Source organism: Papaver somniferum, chromosome 3, assembly GCF_003573695.1.
Source record: "Papaver somniferum cultivar HN1 chromosome 3, ASM357369v1, whole genome shotgun sequence".
Taxonomy (NCBI): domain Eukaryota; kingdom Viridiplantae; phylum Streptophyta; class Magnoliopsida; order Ranunculales; family Papaveraceae; genus Papaver; species Papaver somniferum.
The window spans coordinates 223,192,836-223,216,092 of record NC_039360.1 but is presented as its reverse complement, the minus strand read 5'-3'; the positions used below and the strand labels follow the sequence as shown (position 1 = coordinate 223,216,092).

Genomic DNA, 23,257 nt, shown 5'->3' with positions numbered 1-23,257 from the left:
TTATTTTTGCCCAGAATTGGCTAGACAATCCGCAGGAGATTTATCAAGTTTTATAGTTTTTGGCGGGAAAAATAGGCATGCAACTGGCAGAGTAGGGGTTTAAATTCGATCGATTTCCAGAGTGATTCAATGGATGAAATTGATTGGGTTTACTCCCTAGGCCTAAACAGGTCTGTTGAAGTCTTTTGTTTGAACCCAAATTGGCTAGAATAGTCGGAAAAAGAAATAGAAGTCAGGTTTTGCACCGGTCTCTGTATGACTTATTTTTGGAATTCTAAGAAGACTAAAGGCAAGAAACTCTTCCCAAAGATACATATCTATCTAGGGAAGAGTTTGAGATAAGTTGGAAAGCTCAGAAACGCGTGAAACAATTTTGGGAAGAGATTATTGCCGTAACTGCCAAGAAAAGAAAAGAAGAGATTTCGAGAAGTTTTGGGGAGATTAAATCGCTCTGTTGGCTATATATAAGTTGCTGGGAGTTCATAGAAGGGAGTCGAGACTTTGGGGGACCGAGCTGAGGGCTTGGTGAAGTTGCAGAGGTGAAAATCAAGAGATGCAGAGAAGACGTTTCTGCTGCTGAAGAACAACGTCATAGAGTGGTTTACAACGTTTTCTGCTGAAGAACAACGTCGTAGAACACTTCGCAACTTAGCAAGAAACCGTTACCTAATCTTTCAAATCCAATACCTTTGTAACATCTTTGCAACAACTATTCCTGTTAGAATTTATTTGTAAGGGCAGCTTCCGTAACAGTGGATTCTGTAACAATTATATATGTTACAGATTCACTTCTTCAATAAAAACACCTATTTGAGCCATGATTAAATATTTTGAGCGTGTTTTTGACATGAGGAGCTAAACCCCAACACTAGGATGATGGAGGAAGCCCTATTTCACAATCACTTGGTAACTATAATTGATTCTTTATGACTTTTGCACTTGTTTTAATCGATTTATGATTTTTCTTGATTAGTTGTGATTTTGTTTGATGTCGCATGCTGGGTTTTAGGAACTTTTGATGCGTCATGCTTGTGATTTACATCTAATGCTTTATAAAATCTACTTTTGGCAAAGAAAAGAGTCAACAAAAGAGCTAGAATTGTTATGAGTCATTATATGGACCAATTGAATGTGATTAGTGGTGAAATCCTAAGTCTCAGTACCTCTCGATATTCGTGACAACCTTGTGAATATATTTTTAGTATTTTTATTCTTAGTTCTTAAATCAAACCTTTACACAATCCGAGTTGAACGAACTTTACTACCACTTTCAAAACTACATCAAATATCAGGGAGAGGGACGGAGTGATCGGGGGAGAGACCAGAGCAAAGAAACGTGAGTTTGAGAGAATTGTTGCTGCTGCCATTGAAGAACATACAAAGAACATAAGACCACAAGGAGCAGTTGTAATTGCTATAGTGATTGCTACACATATTTGACAGTCGTACAAGCTACAGTGACAACGACAGTTTCCTTTTATCGTTCTCTGTAATAGTGTTTTGCAACAATTAAAAACGTTGCAAACACCCGATTTTCATTATTTTCTCTCCATTTCATCTTTGTAAACAATTTTTGAAGCAATGAACAAATATTTTGAGCGTGTTTACACAATGATGAGCTAAACCATCCTCTGGGGCGAAGGAGGAAGCTATTTCACCAACGAAAAGTGGTAATCTCTAACTCATGCAATTATTATATGATTATTTGCCTAGATAAATAAATTGATAAAATGGTTTTTTTAAACAATTGTCATTTCAATTGATGGAGCATGCTAGCCTAGGATTTTGATGTCCCATACTTTCAATCTACAATTGTTATTTCTAAAAATATCAACTATTGCAATATTAAGAATCAATTTGAATGCATGATTATAATTAGAGAATATAAATCATTTTGATATTGGTAAATAGTGGATTCCATAGTCCCCAGTCTTCTCCATATTTTTCGTATCACTTTGATTTAAGTTTACTATATTTTTAGTCTTAAAAATTAAATCTAAAATTTATTGCTTTCACAAGTCTCAACGAACCTATTACTACAACTCAATTTGAAATCACATCACAAAACCCATGTACACCATGAGAGTAGCCGTTGTCAAAATGAATTGTAACAGTAATTCAGGGAAACAAATAACAGTTTTCATTAACACTTAAAATAAAAAAGGTTAGCTAAAAAGATTAGTGGTAAAGAAATTTTTTTCCCACTTTCCAAGTGATTTCAGAACTCGAGGACTACTGTTTTTCTTCTATATATCTAAGTTTAATAGATATGAAAAAGGTTAACTCAAACGAAAGCTAGCGCAAATTATTTGTTTGCCTGTTTCAGAGTAGTTTCAGAAACGCACGTACCTATTTAGCAAAACCAGTTGCTTTTAGGATGATAAGGTTCCTTCATTAGTTGTATCCCACTCTTCTACAGCTTCATTACTGTTGACAAGAATAGCGTCATCTGTAGAATCAACATCGACATCAACAGTCTCTTCTTCTTGGGTTCCATGCTCTTCATGTTCTTCTCCGTTATCTTCTACCTTCTGAGACAAAAAGTGAAACAAAGTTCCCATCACGGAAGATAAGAATAATAAAAAGGAGCATTTTACATAGAAACAAAGAAAGTGCCTGGATGGATTAATACCGTTTGAGAATTTTGCATGCGGTAAGTCTTGCAGATGCCCTTTTGCCAACTTCTATCTAGTTCACTAACCTGTTCATCAAATAGATTTCGACTTCTCAAATAAGAATAGCAACAATCCAATATCAAACGAGCGAGGAAACTTAAATTAAAGCAAAAAATCACTACTACTTATCAGAGTCTCCGCGAACTCTTCAACTTTGCCGAAAGTTCCATTCTCATGAAGTCAGCACCAAGAAAAGTGATAAAAACACTAACTGAAGCAAGTAAATGCCACTTCTATCGGTTACACAAACTTCACAAAAGCCTGCAATAAAGCACGACAAGGAGATGCACTCAATTTCCTAGGACTAGGACTGCACCGGACAAGATATGCACTGGAAAACTAGGAGATGAAATATGTTTGCTGGCAAACAAAAACCACAAGGAAACCTGCAAAATCAGTATAAAGAGTAAACTACAATAACGACAGCATTAATGAGTTGGATATTATCATATACCTCACTAAACTTCGTCTGCAGTTCATCCCTTCCCTCAACAACACAGTCTCTGTCATTTCATTCAACCACGAAAATAAGACCTTAAGTGTTTTGGAAGTAGTGTCTCTACAATGGAGGGATCTGTAAAAGAAATGATATCACTAATTACCTTTGTAACAACATAAAATGCAAAAAAAAAGAACAGAAAACAAAAAATGTAGCAAAATTCATGTATTTCTTGACCCCAACATGCCAGACAGTGAAGCTAATGTTCTTGTATTCAACAGTCTCAACATTAAATCCTGCAAGCAATATGAAAGCATTCACAGAGATAAGAAACAAGTCATGGCAGATTTCTTGACCTTTGGGTGGGAGGAAGAAGCGATAAATCTTTTCTAAGATTTAAAAGAGAGGCTTATATTGATGCTCCGGCCGCAGCTGAGTCCTGGACCTAGCTTCAAACTGCAGACCATGGGCTTCTGCTAAGCCCAGTGAAGAAGGCAGAGCTGACTAGTGATGCCTCCGTCTTGAGTTGCTAGGAAATCTGATAAAGAGGTTAAGGAAATGTATAACATGCAAGGGATATATTATTTTGGTTCTTTAACTACAGGAAGGTGAATCTATTCAATGACTAAGGCAAAATGCATCACATACCTCGTAATTTGTACCAAATATTATATATAACATTATAGATAGAAGGATACATAGGCATGTTCACTACATGAACTGAACACCACCTCATCTCCAACATTAAAGACTACACTGAAATTTTTATCAATTATCTTCCCATTTACTTGGACAACGCTATCCCCCCCTGAGATTTCTAGCTTGGCAACGGATGAACCTCCATTCTGCCCAACGTAAAAAAAAAAGAAAAGAATCAGATTAAAACCAATATCATGGTGGCCTTGAGGCTATTCATAGATACAAATTCTTAGTTATAGGATTAAGCTTTTAAGTTGCAGCTTACAGTTTCGACTATGGTCATCTCACAGATGAAATAAAGACAATATATGGTGGTTAGCTCATAGGTGACTCAGAGATATCATATGGAGGTCAGCTCATTACAAACAGTAAGATATCTTGCTTTTAGTAGTAAATAGAGAGATCATGATTCAATCACTCATAGATGACAATTAAGAATCATGCTTAAGTTTAAACTACTATTTTAATAATTGCAGTAGCTATAATAATCAAAAAGTTAAGTAGATAATGAAAACTTATCTCTTTTGAATTCAACTCTTAGATGCTGATGAAGGATGTACTTCTCTTAGAAGTTCCCTAGCTCATGAAAACATCATTCATTCCCATCACTAGTCAGCCATTACTTGGCTTTTCTACATGTTCTGTAGACTGTTGAATCTGACAATAAGATTGAGACAAAAAAATTGATTAGATACATAATTCATATAATATGGTGGTGTTGCATCTGTTGTTGCGTTTTTAATCAGCTGTTGGAATTTTGATTCGAAATCATTCAATCCATGAAGAACAAATGTAAATGCTATAAGAAATTGAAAACTGAAAGTTAACGAAAGTCAAATCAACTTTATGGGTAAGAGATATTCATGTATGTTGATTATGAAAAACCGTTTTTTAACCAAGACTGGAGATAGAGAGATTTCTGGAGAAATCAAGAACCCTAGAAATTTTTTCTTGAATTTTTTTAGAGATTTTAATCTCAATAGCAAGATAAAGATTAAGCGCTTATAGATCTGTATGCTGACCATCTTTTAAATAAATATTTTGAGATGAAATCAACGATTTGAGTGTTTCAGAGAGTGAAAGAGGAAGGCAAAAGAGAGAGAGGTATAGGAGAAAAGAGAAACATGTCTCGATAATAATAATGGCCGAGTCAGTTCTGAAGATGACTCCCTGTATCTGAATGGGCTGAAATCGAGTCAGCTCGAAAGTGTGGGCAGCCATACAAGCGAGTCACACGCGTACAACTCAATCCTGTTGCGAATTGTAACAAAGTCAAACAGTTGCAAGTTGAAACAAAATAAACTGTTGCAAAAGGTTTGCAACTCAAAATTCGCAACAGAGACAAAGCTGTTGCGAAATCTAGTTATTAATCCTTGAATTTGGTGTAGTGGTAGCGGCTTAATATAGTGTGGTGTTCAAAACTGGACTAGGTCCCGGGGTTTTTATGCATTTGAGGTTTCCTCGTTAAAAAAACTTCTGGTGTCTGTGTTATTTCTTTTCTGGGGTATATTTGTTTATATAATTGAAATATCATAGGTTGTGCGTAGTTCAATCAATTAGTAAATCCAACTTTTGGTTGTTGATTGAAATCGATTGATACTTGAACATTGGTTTTTCTTACCGTTCAAGATATTTCTCATATCAATCGGGATCACATATTCTTATCTGTTCGATTGCATATTGTATTGAGAAATTGAGATATAACTCTTGGATATATTTCCTTGATTGAGTCTGACTATCTAGTTGATTCTCTTGGAATTATATTGGAGTTAGTCCACACAGATTACCGAACGAAATATTGGACGTGGTTGTTAAACCCATTTTTGTGTCTAAGTTGTCCTTAATTTTCTGTATTGTTGGTACTCGATTTTTGTACTTATTATGGTGTTTTATGTGTTTGTAGGTATTTTTGGAAATAAACATTTTTTGTAAAATTCGGCTCGAAAAGTTGATATAGGCACCCGGAGGACACATGTTATTCGGACTCTCAGTTTCGGATAAGGAGCACCCTAACTACTAAGGGGCACCCACATGATATATGCACCTCCATCTGTTGGATAAGGGGCACCCTTCTTCATCATTTCAAAATGAAATTTTTGCGGGAATTTTGTAGCAGCGACAGCCAGAATTAGGGATCGAATTTTGATCATGTTCTAGGGTGATTCAAATGCCGAAACTTATTGTGTTTGTTTATTTTGCCTCAGCAGGGATGGTAATGGTCATCGTTTGGGCCAGAATTGGCTAGAATGGTAGATCCAGACATTGAACATATTCATGTGTTTATTTTCCTCCGAGATGTTCTATTGGTTTTTTGGAGGAGTTTCAGTGAAACTCAATCACTGATTTAGATTGGGATGATCCTACGTGATATGCCCAAACAATTCTATTATGGGTGTTCGAATGAATTTAGTTAGGTTGGATAATCGTTGGAAAGAAACAGGGGAGTACATGTGCAGTTGAGATAATCACGGGATTACATCGAGTTTGGACGTGTACTGCACGCGTTTGCTTTCTACAGAGACCTGAAGGAGTTAAACAATGATATTATGCACGTAACTAACAATTGCAGATGCGTGCCAGAGATAAAAGGGAAAGAAAAATATTCTGAGTTAATGCCGAGTAATGGAGAAGATTTTGGAGTGATTGAGCGAGATTTGTTTTATATGTTGACTATAAAAAGGTTGTTGGTGTCTCAGAGATGGGATGAAGAGATGGGGAGACGTTTAGACACTATTGAGACAGAGAAATTGGAGTTATAGAGAACTTTCATTGTTGCTCATGTGAAGAACACGAAGAACATTAGACATAGGAGACAGTCGTAGTGCTACAAAGCCAACGACACTTCATATTTATCGTTCTCTCTAACAGTTAGGTTCGTAACAAATATAAGTGTTACAAACCCCGTTTTATCATTTTTCTTCCATTTCATTATTTGTGAACACATTTTGAGCAATGAATTCATATTTTGAGCGTGTTTCAATATGCGGAGCTAAACGCCAACCTTTGGGACGACGGAGGAAGCTATCTTGCCAATGAAAAGGTGGTAATTCTTAATTATTCAATTTGTGATTATTTGCCTAGTTTGAAAATAAATTTTATGATTTTTGTTAAACAATTGTATTTTCTATTGATGGAACATGCTTAGCCTAGAGTTTTGATGTCTCATGCTTTGGATTAACATTTTTTGTTTCTAAAAATATACTTTTGCAAGAGTGGAGAATCAAATTGAACGTGTGAAATTGCATGGTTATAATTACTATCACTTTAGAATTGGTAAATAGCGGAATCCTAGCCCCAGTCTCTCCATAATTTTCACAACACTTTATACTTTGAGTTTTTTATATTTTTAGCTTTAAAATTAGACCTAAAATTTTCTTTCATAAGTTTCAACGAACCATATTACTTACCACTTCTACAACCACTGTAAAAAATACCATCATAAGTTAGAAATGATATCAGTTATTTCTTAAATACCTTCTTCTAATTGACCAATTTTTGTCTTGGAAACATCAAAATCACATATGTAAAAATGCCTTCTAATCTAAATAATTAAATATTCATTTATCGATAAATGAAAAACCTCACTAACCGACTTTTTTTTTTCAAGGTCCTAAGGGTATCTATCTATCTATCTAACAATATGATAATTGAAGAACAATACCCAATTCTCACTCATTCTTACTCCATCAAAATCTGTCGTGGACAATTCTGGTGAGAGTATTATAAAATAGAGCTCTCTCATTAATTCGAGCCATATATAATTAACTTTAATAATTTGTTACACCTAATGTACGCCTACCACTAACTCATTTCTCTTTAACCCCACTTCCTCCATGTAATCGACGATATTCAACAAAACAGCTACGACAATCTCAGATTATCTGAACTGCTATCTTTATTTTTAACATCCCCTGTTTGATTTAATCTTTGTTTTCACAATGGAGTCTTAAGAATAATAAGAAGGTATTTTCGCGGAGGAAAGAAAATGTGGAAATATATTCATACCTTTTGGTGATTCAACAAAGGTAAGATTCTTCAAATCTTTATTCAGTTTGAGATTTTTTTTTTTTATGTTTTGATTGGGTTTGATCAGGCATTTGAGAAACACAATGTGGGGAAAGACATAGTTGATTATCATTGTTGTTTTGTTTAATAAATTTTAATTATTTGTAGAAATGACTTAGTGAACTTAAAGTGAAATTGGATCAGTCTGTTTAGAGAAATTCTACTATATCAAAATCGAAGAGAAAGATAAAACCCACGAGGTTTTGCCATCCAAGTACTGTTTTCTTCATCTCCAATTGATATGTTGGATGGATTTAGGATCTCATTGTATTTTTAAGTGCCTTATGATCCAAGTTGTATATATCTTTTAGGTTCATGAACATGATTTAAGATTTAAAATATTTTGTGAAATTATCCTTTATGTACGGTGTTGGTATGCATTTGAGATTATCCAACTTTTGATTACTATTGCTACATTTGTAGGGAATTGTCATCTATATTGATGGTATTTTTGGGGCTTTAATTATATATAGAAATTCTCTAACTAAATATTTCTATTTTTCAGGTTAATCCACATGCCGTTCACTATCTCAAGCTATGTGACTTTGGTAGTACCAAAATTTTGGTAAGTTTTAATAGACTACTATTTGTTTAGATACTAGAAATAACTCGTACCGTAACGACACGGTTTTGATTAAATACGAATGGCGTAAGATTATTTTCTCAAACCTTTTATCGTTTAATTTCGGGATACTTCATTATTCCGTGTCAAGCCAAAATAATGTCCATGCGTACATAATAAAATTAGTCGTATAAAACTCGGAAAAGCCAATAACAACCGAATCATTCAAGAAATAATGTATTTATATGTCTCACTTCCCATCAGATTCACCTTGCCACCGAATAATACTTCTACTCATTCTTCCGTGAGTTCATTATTCCAATTAATGTTATAAAAATTAGTGTAATGTTTTTCATTTTGAACTGTTAAATAGAATAAGTAGATGTATGGTTAGATATTTTAGCCCCTCGTAACATGTTAGCATTTAATATTTATTTTAATATCTTGAGTTATAAGTAGATTCATTAATTAATGGCTAATAAATTGACATTCATAATGAAAGAGGTTATTGATATTATATTAGTCGGATATCTATTGCTAGAATGAGACTGGGATGGTCAGACGCAACGATCTATTTCAAAATGTTATCCGACCGTCCAAGGCTCAAAAACACCTTCTATTTTGTATTATAAATATCTTTCATAATGCTTCATAGTTCGTACTTATAAGACTTATTATATATATATATATATATATATATATATATTTAAATATACCTCCGCCAAGCTAATGTTATAAGCCATGGTCACATATTTTGGGTTTGGATTAGTGATATTCTAGTGTGCATACACGTTGTTGATTGCACCTTTTGAATCATAATAAGTAATCTTATGTCCCTTTGGAACTTCTTTTGTTGTACACGATTGTCTCCTAGATCATCCACTGTGCAAGACAGGAAGGCTATTTTCCAACGTGGGATTCTCAAACAGATTGTACAAAAGGTAACTAGATAACTTTGTTATTGTTAATATGAAGTAATCTTATGGTAATTATTTTGTATGATAACTTTCATGATAAATCATGCTGGGATTACCAGTTCCACTTGAAAATCCAACATGTCAACAGTGTCCTGAAACATGAAAATTTGAACTATTAGCTTATGAGTTTGATCTTTATGAAGTCGTGGCTTCATGGGAGAAGGTGAGATTGTTGTTTGCATCTTAATTAAACTTATGAATAAAAAAATCTTCGATATCTACCAAGATGTTCATCATGAATCAAGACTTTTAAGAAGTAGGTAATTTAATAACGACAATTCTCAGTAACTTAATAATTCTGCAACATATATAGTTCCGGCTAAATGATGTAACTTAAATACAAAATACATGTTAACTTGATGATTATTTTAAAGTTTCTATAATCTGGAACCTCTATGAAAAATGTTATGTAAGATATCGTCCATAAATACATAAAAAGAAACTCCAGCAACGCCTGCCCATCTAATCTAATCTAACTAATATAAAGAAAAGAGGTATTTTTGGTGGAGCCTTGGTCTAACCCTGATATTATTCATATGACTTTTAATACCAATTATCACTTCATATATATTTAAGAGTAAAAAGGTACATTAAATCAATATTCACATATTCAACCTTACATATTTACTGGTTGCACGGACTTGGACGCGGTGACGCGGACACAACACGACACGGATGCGAACACGACTTAATATTGAAAATACTAGGACGCGGACACGTATATATAAATATAATATATTATAAATGTATGCGAGTATAAATTTCATAAAAATAAATAAATATTATGTAAATGTTACGTAAATCTAAAATAATTAGTGATTTGCAACAATGTAAATATTGAATAAATAGAAAATATAAACAATTAGTATCTAAAAAAAAGCTCTGGTGCGACCGTTAAGGGTCAGTTTAGGGACCTCTAGTGGAATAATTTATGTTAGATCACTGTTAGGTCGAACTCGCAAGCATTGCTATCTCAAGCTTGTTTGTCAAGTTTAGTTGGCAAAACTATAAGTCTTGATTTCTATTCTACTTATAGCTAAGTCTCGGATTAGGATAGAAAGTGTATTTGAGCATTAGACTTCACGACGTTCATCGATTGAAGACGAAGAGATACTAAGGGGAGCTTGTGGAACTTCATCAATAAAGGGTATGTGGAGACTTGAACTCATCTATCACTCAAAAGTCTATCTACTTTATCTCCTATTTGAAACAAAAGTCGTATAATTGTATAGACTTTAATTATACACATTTGATATTTCAAGTTGAGTTTAACTCGCTTACATATTTCTTGAAATATGTGTTGGTAAGCTTTCGCTTTAACCAAGTCCATCTTATATTCTTGACGAAAGTCAAAAGATGATCATGTGCAAATCGCCTTGTAACATCTTATATGATTTGTGTGAGATAGTCATTTAATGTAGACTCGAAATATTTCGTATTGGTCATTCGATCACTTGAAAATTGCTTTGAAGCTAATAGTTTGTGTGAGACAGCTATTGTCGTCTTCCAAGAATGTTTCAATGATTGAAATGGGAGTTTAAAACGATTAACCATCATTGAATATTAACATAGTATGCGTACTTGCATATGTGTAGTCCAAGATCGGCAATCTAGTATGCATACCCGTATGCGTACTGGTTGGTCAGGTGAAGTCCGGGAGCTATAGTATGCATATCCGTATGCGTACTGGAGAAGTTAGTTGAAGTCCGGGAACTTTAGTATGTGTACCCATACGCACACTATATTCAACTGAGTTCGGATGTGAACGACAGTATGCGTACCCGTTTGCATACTAGCGAACACGGTCCAAGTCCGGCTACTTAGGTATGCGTACCTGTTTCCATACTTAGGTATGTTCTAAAATCAGTTTGTTCATGAACTAATACATTTACATAATAAGGAATCCAATCTTTTGCAAGACGTGGCTATAATGTTCATGAATTGATTCGAGAGAATCAAAATCGATTTTGTTTCAATTATGTCTTGTATACTTCTATGAGAATATAAAAAAATCAACAACTCTAGAACTAGTTTCATTTGAGTCATTTGAACTAGTTATGGTTAAGATGAATATGGTTGATATGAAAGTGTTTATATGGCTAACTTCGTTTAACTATTGTTGAGCCAACAAAGTGCACATGTTTAGGTACGTTTAGTCATATCTAAATGAAGTCACTTTTCATTTGTGTGTAACAAGCTAAGTTTGATCTAACGGTTGAAAGATATTAGCTTGAGGTTAATCAAGTTTTCATCTAACGGTGAATATTGAATGCTTTATTACCAAGGTAACATTGATTGCAAACCCTGATTTGTAGACTATATAAGGGAAAACTCTAGCAACTAGGAAACCTAATCCCCACACCTCCTTTGTGGTACTAGTTGCGACTAGAGTCGATTCTCCTTTAACCTTAGGTTTTTTCCAAAACCCTGTAGGTTAACGACTTGAAGACTTTATTGGGATTGTGAATCCATACCTAATTATTTTCTATGTATTTGCGTGTTCTGATCTTGTTGTTTTCTATCATGATTGAGTACTATATTCTCTAAGATTTTCTCGAGATTTGATCTCCGATAGGCAAGATAAAAAGTAGTCACAAACATCTTCGTCTCATCATTTGTGATTCCAAAATATCTTGTTTCGCTACCATACTATTAAGATTATTGTGAGGTGATTAATATTTCTAGGTTGTTCTTCGGGAATATAAGTCCGGTATATCAATTGGTTCCTGTTCACCTTGATTTATCAAAAGATGGAACAAAACTCATATGTATATCTGTGGGAGACAGATTTATCTATTCAATAGACTTTTCTATGTGAGACAGATTGGTTTATCAAGTCTTCGACTTTGGGTCGTAGCAAGTCTAAGTTGTGGGTGAGATCAGCTAAGGGAATCAAGTGCGCAGAATTCGGCTTGGTTTTAGAGGCGTAAGGAACGCGACTGTGCCTTGATCAGTGTGAGATTGGTTATGTGGTAGGTTCAGAAACCTATAATAATAATACTGCAAGTGCACGGTGTCTAACTAGTAGACAATGGAAAATACAGGTCGTTCCCACGAGGAGTGTGAAAATACTACTACTAACTAATACCAAAAACTAACAAATCAATAAGGTGATGTTTGACGATTTTTCAGATATTCGGGACAAAATGAAATAATAAATAATTCTAACAATAAACAAAATGGGTAGCGGGTTGTTAAGGTTTTCGATTTCCACCAATTCAATCATATAAACTCGACTAATCTCTATTTATTACTCAAGACAAATTTCGAAATCAATCTCATGTCTCGGAAGATAATATTTTTAAGTTCTAAAATATGGTTTCTCCGTTGTAATTTCCTTCGCTTCACGGGTAATGATTCTAAAGTATTAGATATCAATCCTAAAGAATATTGCGTTAAAGAATTTAACCAAGCACGCTATATCAATTGAAAAGTATAAGTAATCAAGAAAATCACATAATCGATTAAACACCAAGCTATATGAAGAGAAATCACTAATCAATGAATCATTATTAGAAATATCATCGTAGAGTTCATATAAATAAATTGACTTCAATATAAACCCTAACAAACAACTTAGAAAACCATGAGAAAAGAAAACTCAAATACACCAAACCCTTGTCGCCTCTTCTCTCTGTCAACAGCTCTGCGGCCGCCTCCCCCTTTTCATTTTGTAATAACACATAAATATAGCCCACAGATGAATTCACGTCATCGCCACATCGCCTCCCAATAGAAGTTTGCCACATGTCATGAAATACAATCCGCCCAATAATATTGTGTCGCGTGTCATAATATGACGAAACATTGTAAAGTATTAGCGAATCTCCACTTTCCATAGTATATGAAACCACCAAGGAAATGAATTAATTTCATTTAAAAAGCATGATATTTTCTTGCATGTGTTGGGCCCACCGTAACTGTATTTGGACAAATGACATCATTTGGTCTCAAACATTCCTTCAGATTCTTTATATATATATATAACAAGAGAACTTATGTGAGGACAAGATATGTTAATCTTTCCTTTTTCTTCATTTGCACGTGGTCATGGAGGTGATATTCTTCAATTCTTATGCTAACAATAATAAAGTCACTCTTGACCAATCTTAGGTGGCATTAGTGCGCTGACGTTGACTCGCTTCACCATGCATTAATTGAAGAGAAAATTAAAACTTGTCTGCCCATTGTGACCTCGGATGTGAAATAATTCTATGTTGCTGATATATATGGAGATACCAGGCCAACATAATAAGTGCTGCTGATATATAGAAATACCAGGCCAGCATAATAAGTGCTGCTGATATATAGAAATACCAGGCCAGCATAATAAGTGCTGCTGATATATAGAAATGCCAGGCCAACATGTTTGATCATTGTGGTTGCTGATACATGGAAATACCAGGCCAACCCCATTTCATCATTATGATTGCTGATACATGGAAATACCATTCCAACCACGTTTCATCATTGTGATTGCTGATATATGGAAATACCAGGCCAACCACATTTCAACATTGTGGTTGCTGATATATGGAAATACCAGGCCAACCACATTTTGCAATTTTCGTCGCAAACACCATTAAGTCTCACATTTTGTTGTTTATTAGCTGGATGATCGAATTCACTTGTACTTTCTACAAAAGCACTAAAATATTATTAGCAACTAAAATATTGTATCCTAACTAATATAAATATGGGCATAAAATGTAGCATTTACATGCTTATCATTAGGGCTCAACTACATTCCACTCTGAAGTTAACTTAGAGTAGGCTAATGTCTGTAGCAGCTTAATACAGTATGGTATCAAATCGGGACTAGGTCCCGGGGTTTTTCTGCATTTGCGGTTTCCTCGTTAACAAAATTTCCGGTGTCTGTGTTATTTCTTTTCCGTATTCTATTTTTTATATAATTGAAATATCACAGGTTGTGGGTATGTTCAATCAATTGTAAATCCAACCTTTGGTTGTTGATTATATTGATTGACACTTGGATATTGGTTTTTGATACCGTCCAAGTTATTTCTTATATTCAGTCGGGATCAAAAATTCTTATTTGTTTGATTGCGCATTGAATTGAGAAATTGATATTTAACTCTTGGACGTACTTTTCTTAAGATTTAGTCTGACTGTCTAATTGATTCTCTTGAAAGTATATTGGAGTTAGTCCATACAGATTGCTAAGCGAAATATTGGGTGTGTAGACCCCCGCTTTTTTAATTTAGCAAAATCAGTATTCTCGAGTGTTCAAAAGAGGCGATTATTTTTTTATGCCCAATAGAATTGGTCTTTATGTTTGGAAACATAAACCGATCATGCCTGAAAATCAAGAAATAAAAATTGAACTTTTCACCGAAAGTAATCGGTTTATATATTTTCACATGTAATCCGATTTTGACTAAAAAAAGATATAGAAACCTGACATTTCTAAGGCATGAAGAATCGGATTATACCGACACCCACATAAACCGATTCCTTAATAAAGCTTCAAAAATCGTTTTATAGGTGCAATCATATAGACCGATTGTTTGCCTGTATTTGCGAAACAAAGTTTTAAGCATGCATAAATTATTTTTTTCCATAAATCCATTATACACATAATTATAATTAAAATTGTAAGTGCATTTAAATTCAAACCATAATCATTTAAACTTATATTATCTAAAAGAGGCATCAAGATCATGGAACAATAGTATCAGGAGCAACAACATCACCACCACCAACAGCTTCTGCTTTAGCCATTTCTGCAAACAGAATATTCATATGTCTATTGTAGGACCTCCGATCTGCAATCGCGTCCCTCCTTCTCTTGTCAAACTTGATGAGCTCAATGATCTCTTCCAATCAAAAGCTTGTCAGCCAGTGCTAGTGCCTACTCCAATATGATCTCCCTTTCGTATCCAAACTTATACAAGCTTCTAGGTACCATAGCTTGTACATGGTGTCCTATCAATATCCTCCTGTTGGACGTCTCGAGAATAAAAGTCTAAGTGACCGAAGTCCATATCTAAAACAAAACAAAATCTACTTCAACAATCGGTCCATATGACAACATATGTAATCCGATTCTAACAAGAAAAATACATAAGAAAATGAAACCCTAAGAATCAATTTATATGACACATATAAAAATCTGATTGTGAAATAGAATCTGAACAAACAATTTCCATAATTTGCACATTAACCACGTACATAAAGATCTATTGTAGGAGCATAGAGTTAAAAAAAGTACCTAGAATCGGTTTATGCTAATGCACTTATAAACCGATTCTGGTGATGTCTTTACATATTCTGGTTTCTACCCTAAATGGTCGATGTTAATTATCCAGTATACTGATTCCTCTGCGTACTCTTCATGGACGAAGAACAAAATCCAGAATCAGTTGATACGATAGATCTACATAAAGCAATTCTGGGTAAATCAAAGATTTTGATTTTCAAAATTTAGGTTTTAAAAATGTAAACCAAAAAATGCTAATAATAGGATAGGTTGATAAAGATTTACCTTTTCTTGGTTGGATCAGAGATCGTTGAACGTGAAGATCAAAAAAAAAAATATGATTAGTATTTATGGAATTTGGAAAGATTAGATGAAAATATAAAGTTTTTTTGTTTTAGGTTTTTAAGTTTTAGGGTTTTTACTGAAAATGGTAATGAATTTTTATTTATATGGGTTGGTAATAGGATTATTTGAGGCTCGTTTGGTGTTTTTGGCTATTTGGACACGCTATAGCGATTTGCGAAATTGGGAGAGGAAATGCATAGGCTTTCAACAAAGAACGATTTTTTGGGGACCATCCTTTTTTTGGGGGGACCATGGTCTTAGGCCACCTACCCTACAATGTTAAGGGATGTCCTAAAATCAGATGAGATTACTAATTTGGCCCTTACCCTAATTATATTTAACCATAATATAATAACCGCCCTAATCTGATAACTACCCCTGATTAAAATTAACCCTAACTTAATGTAAAACAAAAACAAAAGTATCTAAACCTAGCCGCACAAAAAAAATCAGTTCTCCTCTACTTTTCTACTTCCCCATTTCAACATTGTCTTCATCGATTAATGTCGATTCATAAAATTTTCATCGTCAATTAATCAATCGACTATAAGAATGGTTCTTCGAAAGAAAACCAAAAGACTCCCATGAACAGGTCCCCCATTAGGGCATCTAGAAAATCAGCCAAGTGATTTTGAGATTCATAAAGAAGTGGAATAACCAAGTGAATCCACAATCCAGTATAATAGACGCAGTAAGAAGCCTGATTCTGCCATGGGATCGATTCGAAGGTATTTTCCAACAAACCCATTACTTTTAACTTGATTTTGATTCGTTTAATTGAATAGAAATCATCAAAATAGGGTTAAAATGGAAGTTACAGTGCACTTTTCGGTTAGGACGAATTTCTAAAAAACCCTAGTTTATTAACCGAACTTCCTGAAAGGAAGAACACGAAGAACAATTCGGTTCTATAGGATTCAAAACTGGGTCACCGAACTGCCAGTTCGGTTAGTTCGCAAAGAAGCCTAAAACTTTTTTCTCACTGAACTTAACCAGTTTTACAACAAATTGTTTTTCCACATGTAACTGAACTGTCCAATTTTGCCCGCTATTTTGAGTTTTTGTGTAACCGAACTGATCTATCTTGTTCAGTTGGTATGCATAAAATTCTAAAACTATTCAATAACCGAACTTTACAAAAATAAATAAAAAAATTCAATGTAACCGGACTATGCTATTTTTCCCAATATGTTGAGTTTCAATTTAACCGAACTTGTCCAACTTTGTTGAGTTGCATACATGTGGAGTTCGGTGTATTCGAAAAAAATCTTGACAAACCGAACTCTTCACTATAGTGACCAATGTTGAGTTTGGTTTGTTCGAAAAAAAACTTGACAAACCGAACTCGTCACTAATAGTGACCAATGTTGAGTTCGGTTTGTTCGCAAAAAAACTTGACAAACCGAACTCTTCGCTGAGTACCCTTATTTGCATATGATTTAGTGAATCATTTATCGGTTAAGCTGATATCTTTTGTTTTCTTGATTTGTGGCAGAGGCAAAAAATCCAGCCAACCTTCACTGGAAGATCTGAGAACTCCCACGCCTCGATGCAAAGTACATTGTGATGCCGGTAAGCGTGGAACCAAAAATGCTAAGTATGGAAGTGGGTCATTACTGGGTGTTGTCATCCAAGATGGTGTCAATAGAGATAATGTTGACAACGTAATCCAACAATTTAATGAAGAGATCGTGGAAGAGATGGGAAGTCAAGAACATAATCAAGGTGGAGAAGATGAACCAGCTCAAGGAGGAGGAAACGAGGGTGGCGATGATGAGGGTGAAAAAGATGAGGAAGATGGAGACAAGGATGGAGATAAGGATGATGATGAATCAGAGGAGGACTCGGATGAAGAGGAAGAAGAAGAGGAACAAGTATAAATAGTGGTAAAGAAACCTAGAAAGACGCCTAAAAATCCTTGTGCTAGATATTCATACATTCTTGATGACAATTTGTGTTTGCTGCCAACGAATCCAACATATGGTACTCCAAGAGATGGCGGGGAAGTATTGATGGGCTATAAAAACTCATGGGCTGCCAAGATCTTTGCGACAAAAGTATGGTTCAATCTTAACCATCAAGATTTAGATTTCTCGGTCATTTTATTATATTTTGACATATATTGTTCTTTTCTATATATATTAGTATATAAGATATGATGTTATTTTTTTAGGACCATAATAATGTTGTCCGTGTTTTAAAACGTCAAAAGAACAAGATATGGAATATAGAGAATGAGAATGATGAAGAACGAAGAGTCAATGGTGTTATGAGTAATAGTTTTTGGGGGAAAATTCATGAGAAATTCTGCGAATGACACAGGTAACTTTCACAACCTTGACCAACTACCTTTGTTCATTCGATTTGAAAAGATTCGAGAAAGAGTTGTGGTTTTTTTGATTTTGTATCGGATTGTTGCGAAGAATCGACTTAGGAGTGAAATATTGGAGGAAATCGTTTTAATGTCAAAGAATGAATGGCGACGATAGAAAGGAAAATATTTCAAATATGAGGATCATTTCCGCATCCTTAAAGACTTTTTCATAATGCGTTTTATGTATTAAGTCCTTTGTAATTTCATTTCGGGAATGTCATGTAATTTTATTTCCAAACCGAACTTATGTCATGTAATAGTTCGGCAATGTCATGTAATTTTATTTCCAAACCGAACTTATGTCATGTAATAATTCGGTAATGTCATGTAATATTATTTCTTAAACGAACTTATATAAATTGCATTGCAAATAACACACACAAAAAAAGAACAAAGACCAAATGACCAAAAAACACAATGTTTCATTCATATGTTGATATTCAAAGCATACTTAGTCGAACTAATGGTACATTTAATCATCCTCAAGTGAAATTGTTCCTTCGTATATAATTTTGTCCCATTCCTATAAAGCTTTCCACATCTCCATGTTATGTTCATACATAATGCGCCAACCCAACACTGTGTCGGGGTTAAATCCATTCCAATAAGAGTGACCGCATATTGGAGAAAATTGACAATTTCCTTGTAACAGGAGGCCGATAAAATGGTTGTTGTCAATCAACGCAATCACCACTCTTCTACGTCTAAGTTGATCCACACATATGGTTGTTTTCGGAGTGTATGTGAAGCTAGCACCTTTTGAGAAACAGTGAACCACGCAATTGAATGCGTCAACGATTAAGTGCCCACATATCGGCATGCCCATCCAATGATCCCTTGTGATTGGATTTCCCCTGTGGAAACGGATTTGATACCTAAGAAACTGCATATTGAGACTATCATCCCCATCGAACAATATTCTCTTGTAAAATTCCGGTTTATCCTTTAGCTTCATCAACAACCTTTGACGGACATACGTGATTTGATTATCATCATGTAGCTTGGAACCTTGAGTGAAAGGCCCTAGTTGTTGTACGACAACGTGGAAACCGCAATTACCATCCGGAGGGACGTCATCGGTGGATATGACATAATTTCTAATGTAATGAGGTAGCTCTTCCAAGAACCTTTTATCAAGATTGGTCCTTTTTTGAAGAGGTGGTGTATCATTAATTGGAGCCTTTAGATTCACGTCTCGTTGAGTAGGTTCCGACGGAGTAGGTTGAGAGTGCAACATTGGTCCTTTCTTCTTCATATCACTTGTCTCGCCCTTTTCAATAATATTCCTAGCCCTTTACTTTGAATCTTCTTGGTACTTCGCCGCGGTATGCTCATGCCCCGAAGGATCTCTAGTAAAAGGGGTCATTTCATTTTTCCTCTTAGCTAACACCTTTGCATATTCTCTAACTTGTTTTTTTGTTTATTTGGTTTTTGGCCTACCTTTGCCCTTGCCTTTATTCGGTTCTTGCACATTCTCCGAAGTGCGCGGATAAGCGATTGGACACATGTCATCCCAAAATATTTTCCTTTCGAGTTTGTTCTTGTTCCGGTACATCTCGATAACGATTCTACCCATTTCATTGTTAGCAAACTCTTCTCCGACATCGCCCTTTGGAGGAGGGACAAAACTTAATTGTTGCCAATGTGGATCTATATCGCTTAAAGGGATTATTCCATGTTCATACTTAGCTATCATGTGGTGACAAGGGATTCCTTTGATGTTACCACCTTTGTCTACAACCTTTTTGTACTTCATGATGCAGATTTTTTGGAACTTCTCTTTAGTTCTCTCAATATCGCGGTTGAAGTAACTCTCCATTGCGTTAAACACAACCACAAAATTATCGACACATCCAAAGATATTTTTCTTCAACCGGTGGTGAGCCGATTCTACAAAACTTGTGGCTTGATTCTCAAAGTGTTTATGGTGGTTGGTAAAAGCATAAACGAAGCGCTCTTTTTGCGGTTCCAACCATTGCTCCACCACATACGTTATTATACCTTCCGGATATTCGGGTCTAGACCAATGTCGCCTAAATTCTGCAAGATTTAGATAATCTTCTTCGGTGAGAGTCCAAGTCAATGCCTCCCGTTCCACGGAGAAGGCAACCCATTTCGCATGATTTATGGTGTATTGTTTATCGAATTCCTCTTTTGCATCCGCTTGTTCATCTTCTGGTAGCTTACTAATATCTTCCAATCCTATCCTCTTAGGTGGACAAAGTTGAGGCTTGCACCTATTCATCACATTGCACCATATATGAAATGTACAAAGCATATTATGTGACAATGGGAAGACTTTCTCTATCGCATTCATCAATACTACCTCATTGTCGGTCACGATAACCCCAGGGATATCATCATCTTGGTAGATCGCCTTCACTTGTTGTAGCGCCCAAGTGTAACTTGGTTCTTGCTCTTCCTTTAGAAAACAAAAAGCAACGGTAAACGGTGACTTCGTCGACGTACGACCAACAATGTTCAACAATGGCATCTCGTATTTGTTTGTCTTGTAAGTGCAATGAAGAGATGAGTTATTTCTTCTCCCGGACCTATCTTCTTTTGAACCGCGTAGCCTTTCTCTTAAGCCAAAAAAACAATTGTTGTATTACGTTTCTATCCTTCCATTCATTCCTTTTAATTGTCTCAATTGCATTGTAAATGGTTTGCAAACCTGATACGTTATCCGGGTTATCTTCTTTTAATAAGCGAAGCATAAAGGAAGGTGAAATACTCATTTTTCTATACTTAGCAATTTTCCATTTCTTGAGGAGTGAGCCTTGTGGCCATTGCATGTCCTTCAAGATCTTCCGGACGAGGGTGGTTATGACGACCTACCACCTTATCCATAGCTAGAAACCATTTCTTCGTTAATTTGCTCTTGCTAAATACTAGCTTGAACGGGCATTTAATTTTCTTTGAGCATGTTGTGTTCTTCCTCGTCGTCTTTCCTTTATACTCATAACCCTTGCTCTTGTGATTAACATCGGGATCTCCACTTCTCTCACAAACCATTTCAAAACGAGTTTGGATTTCTTTTCCATTCAAAACTAGGACGCAATTGACTCTCTTAGCATGTTCTCTAGCCCAATTCTTCGCATCAATAGGTAAGTCAAATACCAACTCATTAGCATAGTGATGAGATGTATCTTCGAACAACATATTAACCGGAGAAGGTTGATCATCCATTGGTATAGGTTGGCTTTCCATCTACAAGAAATGTAAAAACATCAATTGGAATTACATTAGAGTTCAGTTAATTGTAAATTTTATCGCAATAACCGAACTCAAGGTTCGGTTTATAAAGAAAAGTTGACATATAACCGAACGAGTAACAAATAAAAAGTTCGGTTACTTCTTATTTTATCTAGAAAACCGAACATTACACTGGAACTTCAGATTTTTTTTTCCTAAGTTCGGTTATTTACGCTGTTATTTCGAGTTTGCGAAGCAACCGAACTTAATACACTAAGTAAACTCTAATATTACGTAGAGTTCAGTTATCTAGTTCGTAAACATGCAGTTTGCGAAACAACCGAACTTTGTACACTAAGTTAATTCTTATTTTTATGTAAGTTCGGTTAGTTATTGGTTGCGTACCAACCGAACTTTGTACACTAAGTTAGATCTAATTTTACGTAAAGTTGGGTTTGTTAATTTTTTACGAACCAACCGAACATTATATTGAAATCTGAGAAACCTTCATTAATGGAGAGTTCGGTAACCTGCGTGTTTGGAGAAAGTAACCGAACAACACTTTCAGGTGAGTTCGGTTACTTCCGTGTATAGTTAAAGCAACCGAACTGCACTTCCAGATGAGTTCGGTTAGGTGTTCTTGACACAGTGTAATCGAACTAGCGCAAATCGACTTGAAAATTTTACATTTTTAGGAAAGTTTTGACCAATTCAACATACATTATCTAAGTTTGGAGCATACCTGGACACCCAAATACTCTTCCTTCGGTTGTGGTTGATAAAATCCATCATATTCGTCTTGAGATTGAGTTTTGGGAAGAATAGAATTACCATCTAAGAAATAACTCATATCCGGATCATTGTGAAGATTAACAAATACTCTAGGAGAGGATGGAGATGAAGAATCAGATGAGTTTTCATCACTTGAATACCCAAACTTAGTGAATTGGAAAAAAAATTATTTTCCATGTTTTTTTCCTTCATCTTCTCTAACTTTACTCTCTCTAAAATTCTACTCATCTAATAATCATACCATCTTTTAATATAATCTCACTAATTATTATTAGCTAAATCATTTAACTAATCATAACCCAAAATTAATTATTAGGGTAGTTTAGGTATTAATATAAATATCAGATATAAGATGACCTAGATTTACTTTTAATGTCTTTCTCCAAAATAAAATAATGGTCCCAAAAAAAGAATGGTCCCAAAAAATCGTTCTAAACAAAACCCCTTAGCCTCAAACTAGGAAGGTTGATTATGAAGCTGTAGTTTCATTGGAAATTAAAATCTTATTTTCCGTAGATGTATCTTTTTTAAACCTTACATGAAAGGATCAAAATATGTACAAGTTTAGCTTCAACTTTGAGTGTGTTTTCTTTGATTTTTTTCAGATTCGTGCAAAGCAGAAAGAAGTATGTCTTCGTAAAGATTGCTTAGTAGGGGAAACGATTCTTGAATATTATAATTACGGGTGGCGTAATTTGTAGATTTATTTATGGCAAAACAGAGAGTGTTGTTGCTCTACCATAGAGAGAACCATGTTTTGAGTGTCAATGCAATGGAGGTTATGAATTGGGATCTCAATAAAATATTTGAAATAATAATCAGCAAAGCTTGTTATCGGTCTTTTTTCATATACTTCGAAGGATACAACATTTTTTTTGAAAAGAATTCATTACATGTGATTCATCATGGTTATT

The 23,257-nt window shown here is 34.9% G+C and overlaps 1 long non-coding RNA gene across 2 annotated transcripts; it reads right to left on the bottom strand.

The window, feature by feature from the left end:
* Positions 1-1,275: 1,275 nt before the first annotated feature.
* Positions 1,276-4,606, bottom strand: LOC113362153. 2 transcript variants are annotated; one of them, XR_003365575.1, is made up of 6 exons: positions 3,813-4,606; positions 3,471-3,652; positions 3,130-3,249; positions 2,633-2,936; positions 2,350-2,531; positions 1,276-1,360 (listed from the first exon to the last, which is right to left on the bottom strand). It is a non-coding gene; the product is annotated as an uncharacterized LOC113362153 (long non-coding RNA). The 2 variants fall into 2 exon arrangements; XR_003365574.1 differs by lacking the exon at positions 1,276-1,360 and having other exon boundaries at positions 2,122-2,531.
* Between the last annotated feature and the right edge of the window lie 18,651 nt (positions 4,607-23,257).